The sequence below is a fragment of the Bombyx mandarina genome, chromosome 13 (genome assembly GCF_030267445.1).
Source record: "Bombyx mandarina strain Sakado chromosome 13, ASM3026744v2".
Lineage (NCBI taxonomy): Eukaryota > Metazoa > Arthropoda > Insecta > Lepidoptera > Bombycidae > Bombyx > Bombyx mandarina.
This window is the reverse complement of record NC_143220.1, coordinates 7184637-7196971: the sequence shown is the minus strand read 5'-3', so window position 1 is coordinate 7196971 and position 12335 is coordinate 7184637.

Sequence of the window (12335 nt, the reverse complement as noted above, 5' to 3'; positions counted from 1 at the left end):
TTCATTCAGATATTGACCTGGATAGGATAAAGATATGACGATAACGTGATCTTGGTAAAGAGGAGACGTTCCTTCTCCCACTTTACGACATTTTATGATATATCTTCTTAAGCGACTAGGGCATAAAGAAGAAAATAATGGCTTAGAGTTATAATATATAGGTTAGAGCTAGTTATACTTAGAGGTATAATTTGTCCGTAGTCGGGATAGTTAGTACAAATTAATAATTAGTAATCCAATTTATTCTCGGGCTTTATTATCTAATTCTGTAGTAATTCCAGTGCCATAAATTATGTACTTAATTACCAACACTGGTCACTGTTCTTAATTTTTTTTTTATCTTGCAATCAATCAACTAGACTATGAGCAGATGTGTTGAGAGCTGTTAGGCGGTCAGAGCAAAATCTCCATCGAGACTGCTCCACTCTGTCAACCGTGTTTAACAAGACTTAGGATTTGTCGCCTTTTAAGCCTATTTATTAGGTCCGGTGTGGTTAGTTCTGTTCCTAAATAGATTAATAATTTGTCGTGGGGGAGTCGCGTCAAACGTGACGTTACTAATATTTGAAAACTAGGTATCAAAAGATACGTATTAGGTTATAATATTTGTCTAATGCCAAATTTTAGATTGTAAAGGCCTTCATCGTGTCAACTTATAACAATGTGTGATTTCAAGGTATCTCATATTGAGATCTGATTGTAACACCAGAAAGGAATTTTGGGGCTTTCCGTAGAAAGAGACAAAAGGAATGACGCAAGTGATTGTTAACACTGAAGCTAAGCTTCTTTGAGAGATGAAGTGCAGTGTTGCTATATTACGTTATCGATTTTAATAAAGTTAGCAAAAAAAAAATTCTAATCACGTGATCCACTAGATGCGAAGTAGCCAAGACCGTCTGTGGACATCTACATTCACATATATGTATGTTTTTTTGTCCACAGGAGAAAATCGAATTTTACTGGTGGCAGGACCTCTTGTGAGTCCGCACGGGTAGGTGCCACCACCCCGCCTATTTCTGCTGTGAAGCAGTAATGCATTTCGGTTTGAAGGGTGGGGCAGCCGCTGTAACTATTGTGAGATCTTAGAACTTATATCTCAAGGCGGGTGGCACCTTTACGTTGTTGATGTCTATGGGCTCCAGTAACTACTTAACACTAGGTGTGCCGTGTGCTCGTCCATCCATCTAAGCAATAAAAAAGAAAAGTTACTTTTCCATTTAAGTATATTTTAAAAACTAATTATTTTTGCTACTTAATTTTCCGTCGATACATTAAAATGGTCGAATACATCGGATATTGTTCAAGTTTATCATCAACCGTGTTCTCTCGCGTAGTTTAGTAGCTCGCGTATTTACAAAACTAAACTCTTACAAAGTCAGAGCAGGCGGCGAGTCGCCAGTTCCCGACCAAAGAAACTTGCATCACACATCTAATTTCAACTAAACTATTTCATGACTCCTGGTTTAAAATAGAAGTTCATGAATTAGATTAACCGCTGGTATTTATTAAGAACCAAAATACTTTTTTTTAATTATGACCCAAATTGTTCTTTATAGCGTGTACGCAAAATTCAAAATCGTACAACAACTATTAGGTATTATATTTGCAGAATGAAAATTATTGTTTAATGGGTTAGAATGTTTGTTAGTCATGTGAGCTGGTGTATTTACAGGAGCTGCCCACGCACACATACCTACTGGGACGTTGTGACGTCGTCAATACGTAGAGGTGACGTCACAGTTTGATATTTCAACAGGATTGGAGAAATTTGCAGAATGAGACAAGTTTTACTTTCTTTTAGTTTTTTCCCCGAGATATTTACTAGAATCAAATCCTATTCCAGAGTAGAGTATCATTTATTTTAATCGAAAATAACATAAAATCGTGAAATGTATAACAAAAACATATTGATACAAATGACTTATTACTAAAAGCGGTTACATTCAGACAACGTGATGTCCACGTGCTCTGGTAACCCTTTAGGTCTGCGAGTCCGTCTTCGTCTTCCCAACTAGAGCACTAAAAGAACACTTGTGCTGTAACAACTGCCCCACGATTCAATCCGGAACCCATATTGATGAATGTCGTTCGCTGAAATGTGCAAAACGGTCGCATCTACTACCTTGAAGTCGTCGTGGCCTAAAAGATAAGATGTCGGGTGTATTCGTGTTGAGTGATACACTGGTGTTCGAATATCAGACGGGTACCAATTTTTCTAACGAAATACGTACTCAACAAATGTTCACGATTGACTTCCACGGTGAAGGAATAACATCGTTTAATAAAAATCAAACCCGCAACAAAATTATAATTTGCGTAATTATTGGTGGTAGGACCTCTTGTAAGTCCGCGCGGGTAGGTACCACCACCCTGCTTATTTCTGCCGTGAAGCAGTAATGCGTTTCGGTTTGAAGGGTGGGGCAGCCGTTGTGACTATACTGAGACCTTAGAACTATATCTCAAGGTGTGTGGCGCATTTACGTTGTAGATCTATGGGCTTCAGTAACCACTTAACACCAGGTGGGCTGTGAGCTCGTCCACACACTAAGAAACAAAAAAAAAAAAAAAAAAACGTGATGTCCACGTGCTCTGGTAACCGTTTAGGTCTGCGAGTCCGTCTTCGTCTTCCCAACTAGACCACTAAAAAAAACTTGTGCTGTAACAACTGCCCCACGATTCAATCCGGAATCCATATTGATGTCGTTCGCTGAAATGTGCAAGACGATCGCATCTACTAACAACCCATACACACAGCCCACTGAGTTTCTCGCCGGATCCTCTCAGTAAGACGCGCTTCCGATCCGGTGGTAGATTCTGCGAAGCACTGCTCTTGCAGTGTTAGCAAGTAGCAGTAGTAGCAAGTTAGTGTTACCAAATTCCCTCAGGTTGAGCCCATGAGCTCACCTACTGGTCCGGGCGTAGCTTGAATGGCCTCGTAGGCTACCAGCGAATATGTACCGAAATAAAAGGTACAAAGTGATCGGATGTTAATATTCCCTCCGGTTCTCGCGAACTCGTTTCGAATACTCGACAGTTTTCGTAATCACACGGACGATTGAAAATACGAGTAATCTATTGAAAATATGAATGCGATATTTAATCGCAAAAGGTAGTTTTGTTAGCGATGTTGACATTTTATTTATTACCTACTTCTTTTACATTGATGGGCGAACGTGCTCTCGCACCATCTGACGATAGCAGGTTAGCGGAGCATGTGTGAGTTTTACGCGTTTAATTTTATTCGCGATGTCATTATTTCATCGGAAAACCGCTTTACTGACTGCAGTCTCCCAGTCATTTGAGACTTGAACAAACTAATTTCAATGTTCACGATTGACTTCCACGGTGAAGGAATAACATCGTGTAATAAAAATGAAACCCGCAAAATTTTAATTTGCGTAATTACTGGTGGTAGGACCTCTTGCGAGTCCGCGCGGGTGGGTACCACCGCCCTGCCTATTTCTGCCGTGAAGCAGTAATGCGTTTCGGTTTGAAGGGCGGGGCAGCCGTTGTAACTATACTGAGACCTTAGAACTTATATCTCAAGGTGGGTGGCGCATTTAGGTTGTGGATGTCTATGGGCTCCAGTAACCACTTAACACCAGGTAGGCTGTGAGCTCGTCCACCCATCTAAGCAATAAAAAAAAAAAATTGTCACTCGGCTTCCGAATATACTCTTGAACACATAAAAAATATTGATACCAAAGATCATGTTCACGAATAACAACGAAAACAAAGTGTCTGGGAGGGAAGAGTTTAGTGAACTAATGTTATTGTCTTGTATATTTCTACTGTGTTGTTTTTCAAGAGTAGAGTACTCAAATTTGTATAATGAATATTGCTAAGGCAAAATCCGCCTGCTTCTTGGGTGTTTTTGTAAAAGATTACGGAATGTTTGTGCATATACAATAGTTTTTGTTATTCGAGATTCAGCTGTTTTACTCATGCCCGTATAGTGACAGCACCAGCAAAGAAAGATAAATAGAATTTTATATCTAAGCACCAGGTTTTCTATTTAAGCTCATACCACAAAGGGCCGTGGCTGCGGGAAACTAATCGCTACACTAATAAACAGCTATAAGCAAATAATTGTTACGACGTTTTTAATAAAATGAGGTTTTCATCTTCTTTTTGCCCTTTTACCTTTCACATGTGGGACGTGTGGTCGGTGCAACATCCTCTTTTACCACTTAGGCCTATGATACATCTCTGCTCTCACACCATTCTCTCGCATAATCTGTTACCTCAGTCCTTTTAGAACGCCCCCTCCTCACATTATGGTCTACATTTATTTTTAATAAAATTGGCTATTTCTCAATATTGTCATACAGAGATTATAATATTATTTACTTTATTAAATTCATTGAAGTAATGTCAATCAATTGTTACGTCTTTATCGGAATGATGTCGGGATATGTAGGATTTTGTTTTCATAAAGATATTTGAAGTAAATTACATATTATCAATTAGGTCATACATACATAGATGCTACGTGGGTAGGCCTCCCAAAAGGCCAACGACCCGCTGAAGGTCACGGGAAAGCGCTGGTGGATGTGGTCAGCATATTACCGGACCTTGTGGCGAGCTTTGGGGATAGTCTATGTAACTGTGGAGGGATAACCTATATAACTATGGACGTACGTATCTGGGGCGATGATGATGATGATGATATCTATTTAAAGCAATTTAATAATAAATAAAACGAAAGTTATTTTAAACTATTGTCTATCTGAGTTAATATAATGTTTAATTAAAATTAACAACACTTTATTCAAACTCTGATAGTGACAGCACTGAGACTTGTCAAAACAAGAATCTCAGTGACATATGATGTCATAGCAGATAAAAGACCTCAACGACTATCCGTTATCACGACAGATTTTTATAATTTCATTGGATCGGGCTACGGAAGACCGGAAATCAGTAGTTTATTTAAAAATAAATTCTTTTTTTTATGATTAAATGATTACTCGTGGCTCGAAGGCCTTTTCAGTTACACCAGGATTTGTGGACGAGCAAAGGCTTAGCCATGAGGGATGGGCTTTGCTTATAGCTGCTCGAGAGCCTCCAAGGAGACATAATGACTCAAGAGCAGCCGCTTCGCGAATGAATCGGATACCGGATCGGAATCACGGCCCACTAAGAAAATCCGGCGAGAGACTCAGCGGGCTGACGTATGGGTTAGGTTGCACGTCGAACTCTTTGCAGAGTTCGACGAGTACGGTTGCTGGGGTCCCCTAGTCTGGCCCTAGTGTTAAAGCTGAAGGCGCTCCATGCAAAAGTTATGGGATCTAATGTATCCGTAAAGACGTGTCTAGGGCGTCGACGGTGGCTGGCACCTTTGTGAACAGGAGTTTGGAAGTAGTCAGCGGCGGCAACGATAGGGTGATTATCATGACGCCTAGCCTTATTGAAGTACCGTTCCGACGCTAACTTCAGGTATTCCCGAATCGATTCAAGACCCAGATCGTCGTGTAGGTCGACATTTCTCATGAACCACGGTGCTCCGATAACTAACCAGCAAAAACGTAATTGGAGGGTTTTGCATTAATTTTGTTTTCATTACTTCAAATTGTTTAATAACTTTACTGTTACTTGTAGTGAAGAACCATAGAACTGTCTGTGTACATATACTCGTATGCTGCGCTGTTTTGTTACAGTATAAACATACATTATATTTGTCTTGATTTTGACTTTAATTTAAACTCGATACTGTCAAATCCTAAAATATCGAAATACGAGTATACCATGCTATGTTACTAGATAAAACCTTACAATTACAAAAAAACAATAAAGACTTTATGTGCATGTCTCAAAAGGGATTGTGGCATTATGGCTCTTTGTCTATGGTATTGTACACACTTAAAACTAAAGGAACCGTGACGCGTCTGAAGTCAAAAAGTCGTTGAAAAGTGTCTAAAGTACCTAAAAACTTCTACTACAGTAAAACTTTTACTATCGTATTTACAAGAACGTTTTTGGAACACAAAACCTTAGAGTACAACGGCCGATAGAATGACCTTGCTATTTACCACGTGATGATATTATTGGCTTGTTATTATATTATATACTGGTACATAACATATTTGAAAGAGCTCAATATCAAGGAGAGACTATCGTCAACAGTCCAAATACGAATCCTCAAGTTCTTCGGGCACATCACTCGTAATGAGGACTCCATTGAGCGGTTGGTGGTGCAAGGGAAAGTCAGGGGCAAAAGATCTTGCGGACGATTTCCAACACGATGGACCCACATCATAAAATCTGTGACTCACTCCAACATAAATGATTGCTCTCACTCTGCGAAACACCGTGCCACATGGCGTCGCATCGCGAGAGCATCGGTATCGCAGGACCCGACTGATGCATGACCACGAAATCTCTGTCAAGATTGTACGAATAGGAAGAAGAACATAACATAAGGCATACTGTAGTTTTCGGTGACGAATCGTATGCAATTCCGCGCACGCATACCCACCGAACCGACACGACTTTTTATTCCAAGTGATATTGTAGTAATTTTATTATTTTTAATAAACCAATTTTCGATAAAATTATTTAGTATTTATTTATTTTAGATCAAGCTTATCTTAATAAACCTATGATTGGTCGTCGAAATTGGTTTACTCGTTCGGAAGATAAGCAAATACAAATGCAAATACATTCAATCAGTAGAAAAGTATTAAAGATTTTCTTTTAATGCCAGTAGGTTATACAATTTACTGATACTGGTGGATACTGGTAGGACCTCTTGTGAGTCCGCGCGGGTGGGTACCACCGCCCTGCCTATTTCTGCCGTGAAGCAGTAATGCGTTTCGGTTTGAAGGGTGGGGCAGCCGTTGTAACTATACTGAGACCTTAGAACTTATATCTCCAGGTGGGTGGCGCATTTACGTTGTGGATGTCTATGGGCTCCAGTAACCACTTAACACCAGGTGGGCTGTGAGCTCGTCCACCCATCTAAGCATTAAAAAAAAAAAACTGTTAATTTATTTTACTGTCCCGTCATTTTGTTTAAATCGCCATCCGGTTACTGCTCTCGCCGAATTCGTCGCTTGCGACGAAGGGTTCGACGAGTAAATTAACCCATAGACACAGCCCACTGAACTTCTCGCCGGATCTTCTCAGTGGGTCGCGTTTTCGATCGGGTGGTAGATTCTGTGAAGCACTGCTCTTGCTAGGGCCAGTGTTAGCAACACTGCTGGTTTGAGCCCAGTGAGCTCACCTACATATTAGGATGAAGCTAAAATACCCTCTCAAGGCTATCGGCATAGGTAAGAAAAAAAAGTCGCCATGAAGGTCAGTGGCACCTAATCTATCACTAATTTTCAAAAACAGCAGATCACAGACGTCTTTAGTTTTTTTCTGACAACTGCTATTTTTTTGGTTTCGTATCTAGGGTGCGCGCTACGCGTAAGAGGTCGTTTGAAAGGAAGGAAAGATGGATTGAGGATGGGTGCCGGAACGTGCTGTGAGCTAATACATATCATATCATTAGTTAGACACACACGTCCTGAGGGCGGTTCTGTGAATTTCTCACAGCCGCAAGAAGAGTCCTTGTCCTACCATAAAACGGTTTGGAAAGTAGTCAATGTAATTTTTACTTCACGCCTTAATTTGGGCGGTGGTATTGTAAGAACTTGTATTGGTTTTACTCAGTACATTTTATTTATTTATTGCTTAGATGGTTGGACGAGCTCACAGCTCCACCCTTCAAACCGAAACGCATTATCGCTTCACGGCAGGAATAGGCAGGGTGGTGGTACCTATCCGTGCGGACTCACAAGAGGTCCTACGACCAGTCGATTTTATTTTATTTGTTTGACAAAATGCGACAAGCCTACGTATCATGATGCAACACAAAATACATGTGATGAACTTCATTCAGAACTGCACCGCACATAGTGTTTACTATCCGCCACGGTTTTAGCAAGTCATCAGTTCGCGTGTGGGCCAAACGTGACTCATACACATATACATACATATTATGTACATAATTACACGCCTATTCAAATTCTCGTCCCGTTACTCGCGTCCGTAACGTGTTACAACTTATAATCGGAACGTACGTGGGATAGCGCACGAAAACACACCTAAAAACTGGATTGTTTGAAGACTGTAAAAAATATAAACAGAACCAATATTACGAGGATAACTTCTACATTTTTACGTAGAAATAAATAATGATACTAAACTAAATGTTTTTAAATTGGAGTTTTACCTCTAATCTTATCGGATGGAAGGAAGTATGTCCTCGTGGGTCCAACATTCTGCTTATTTTTGTGGCGTAGCACTCATGAGCTCAAACTTGAGGGGTACAACCAAAGGGTCAGCCGCTGTAAATTATAGAATAGTAGCTGACCCGGCAGAGTTCGTAGTGCCTCAATCGATAAATAAAATACCTAAAATTTTGTATAAAATAAATTTAAAATAAACAAAAGGATTCCATCCGACGGGGGACAAATCAAAGGAAAAACAAAATTGTTATTTTTATTTAATTCCGAGCATTTTCATATTTATCTTTTAAACCTTCTCTGGCCTTCCACAAATAATTCAAGACCAAAATTAGCCAAATCGGTCCAGCCGTTTTCGAGTTTTAGCGGGACTAACGAACAGCAATTCATTTTTATATATATAGGTATATAGATAAATAATTCACAGGACAACTGTATATTTCAAGTCCATACATGTTGTAAGATTTTTTTTGGCTTAAAAAATCAGACAGTTTAATTAAACTATAATGTGCATTAAATACAGAATGTACAAGGAATTCATGTGTATTAGAAAGCATTTTTCGCTTAGCCAATAGATCATGCTAATAAATAGCTAAGAAATACCATTGAGCATTGACTAATATAATTAAAAGTACTTTTACTGTAAAAGTACTTTTAATTAGGTCTATGACTTGTGGTAAGCCCTAGAAAATATTAATAGCATTAAATTTAAAATCGTTTTTAATTGTTAAAAAAGTTCCATATCATATTTCATCATACGACCTTCGAAATTGAAACCGGATATTGGATCAAGGCCTTCGTTACCACGTGCTAAGCAGTACATTGAGGTCAATAACAGAGAAGGAATTTCGGCATGTCCAGTCATAACGAAGGAATTTAGAATATTGTTGCATAGTAATGTTATAAGGTGATGAAATGTACTTTCGAAGTTGCGCGGGAACTTTCGAAAACTTTTAGTGGTTTATTAGATTTTCGCGCGTCCTAAACATTGTTTATGACAACCGACTGAAGATAGGGAAATCTTCAAATCAACCAACGGAAGATAGGCATCTTTTGAGGTTATGGAGATATTTTCATACCGTATATTTTCATGCCGTGAAGCAGTAATGCGTTTCGGCTTGAAGGCTGGGGCTGTAACTATACTTGAGACCTTAGAACTTATGTCTCAAGGTGGGTAGAGCATTTACGTTATAGATGTCTATGGGCTCCGGTAACCACTTAACACCAGGTGGTCTCTGAGCTTGTCCACCCATCTAAGCAATAATAAAAAAATAAAAAAATTAGTCTCCAATTAAACATTAAACATAATATGGGCAGGGATAAAGGACATGACATGATAACAGGTCATGTAATAAATACCCTTTTCAGGTATATTTTTTCAAAGCTGCTAACCAAAAGGATTAAAGTTCTACTTTAAAAGACTACATACATGACTGACTGATGCATGTATTACCTTACGAATCTGAGTCGTAGGTGCTCAGTGGGGCCCTAAAAATGGGCCATGCCACTTTACAATCAATTGTCTACCGTATAATAAAAAGCTTAGTAACCAAGCTATTTCTGTCTCTTCTTCTTAATATTGGGCATTACCATCAATTTTGTTTTTTTGAATTACACTAAAATCATGTTACTGGACGCTGCTATCAACCTTGAGATATTAGATTTTTTTTAATATTTTTATTGCTTAGATGGGTAGACGAGCTTACAGCCTGGTGTTAAGTGGTTACTGGAGCCCATAGACATCTACGACGTAAATGCGCCACCCACCTTGAGATATCAGTTCTAAGGTATCAGTATAGTTACAACGGCTGCCCCGCCCTTCAAACCGAAACGCATTACTGCTTCACGACAGAAATAGGCAGGATGGTGGTACCTACCCGCGAGGACACATAAGAGATCCTACCACCAGTAAAAAATTGCATTACATTACCATCGATTTTGTTTTTTTTAATTACACTAAAATCATGTTACTGGACGCTGCTATCAACCTTGAGATATTAGATCGAAGAATAAATTTTTATGACGGCTTTCCTTCCCTGCAAATCGAACCCTTCGTGCGATAGGAACAGGTGCCAACCAGTCATAGCCTGTACAGTGACCTCTAACACGTACAGTTGAAGTCTTACTAGTAACTGTGTTCCTACGCAAATAGTATAAATATACATTGCGCAACTGTAACGCTGTAGTGACGGTGGTCACGTATCCGCAGTCCAAGGATCGTGTAATGGGATTACCTGTTCAAATATTTGATGAGGTCACAAATAACAAATTTTTAAATTAGTTATTTATGACTTTTTTCCTGGTCAACATGATTAAAACAATGTTTCTGTTTAATTTCTCATTTATTACATTTAAATTTTCCAAATAAGCGCATGAAAAATTAAACCTGAGAATTGGGGCTGGTGCTGATTGAGAAGAGTGCAATCTGAAGAAGGATTATTGTTTTAAAAATAGATTCTTCTGTTGAATTTTTCAAATGAGTAAATAATATAATTGAGTTAGAGGAGCATAGGAGGAAAGTTATATTAATAATGATTATAAAGGACGCTTGCTTATTTACAATAACCTAGAAATGTTAAAAGCTCGAATGATTCGAATCCTGAATCTATGGACAACGGGCATAATCCGATCAAGCTGATTGAGTCAGAGAGCGACTGTGTGGACTTAAAATTATAATAAAGTAAAGGAATTTATAAAATTCAAATTTGTAGAGCTTTTGAATTAGTGATAATTTTTTGTGATAGGTGATTCTGAATTTGTCTGTTTAAATAAAAAAGTAATGCTGTGCCTTGATAATCGCGTGAATTGAGTGCCTCGACCGGTTCGGGATTGTGAGATTTTCAAATCTTTTATTAATCCAAATGAGGTTTTTATGTAAAAAACTGTAAAACATGTGTATATTCTTATCTATATGTACATTTATATTAACATATGTATGTATTGAAATTATCAGTGTTTCACTCAGTACACTTTCTCTTTTGTTTCAGAATGTGATCGGTGCTCAGTATTGTAAGCTCCTGGTGAAACTGGAAAGGTCTCAGAGCCCCAAGTAATCCTTCAATGATAAAAAAGTATTGTATGCCTGTTCTAGTTATTCTCATTTGACAAATGCAGTAAATTTTTGTACAGCGATATATGTGATCGTACATGCTTATGTTGGAATAGAGTTAGCCCTGAATTTCTTACCGGTTATTGTTTGTAATCAATGGATTCTAAATTCATTACGATTTAAAGTGCCTGTAAAAGTTTGACTTGTAAATCCGTGGCTATTAAACAATTTGGTCAATTTTATACCTAGCCCGCATTCACGGTAATTCAACTCATTTTAAAACAATCATATTTAATCACATTTCGTACACCTAAATACGGTCATAGTCTCATTAGATTACAATGCCTGCTGCCTAATAAGAACCATTAAATACATTGACTCTGGACATTGTGGAAATGAGTCAGTACTCTGTGGGCATTAACAATATTTGTATCTATCATCGTGACAAGGTTGTTTCACAAACAGTAATGATGTATCTCACCGCCTACCTCAACATGATGTATGCACAACATCCAAACATATATTTATCTATTTAACCAGCTGGTTAATAAATGAAAGTAGGTAATACCGATAAGGTAGGCAAGATGCCGTCGATTATAACAAGAAAATATGTTTCCGTATCCCTTTCACATCACCAGTGTGCTTAGTGCTAGTTTTTTAACGTTCTCAATGGCGTAAAACTTAACTCAAATTTGTATGGAGTCGGAACGTTTGCCGCTAGGAGCGTTGTTCCAACTGCACACAAATTGGGTTAACTTTTACGCTATCGAGAACGTTTAAAAACTCGCACTAAGTAAGTACACTGGTACCTATCTGTCCCCTCTCCTCTTATTGAAATACCGACCGCATACATTGAAAACTTTCTTTAGCCTCCTTTAACAACCGTATTGCGGTACTGTAGGCGTTAAAATCTGACGAAATATAAACAAATACTAACACAACATTCCACACAATGATTTACGTGATTTGTAAAACGACCCACACGATCATAATCTGGTTTTAATTGAGGTGTCACATTTCGGATCGCACACGTTGACAGTTTGTCAATTTTG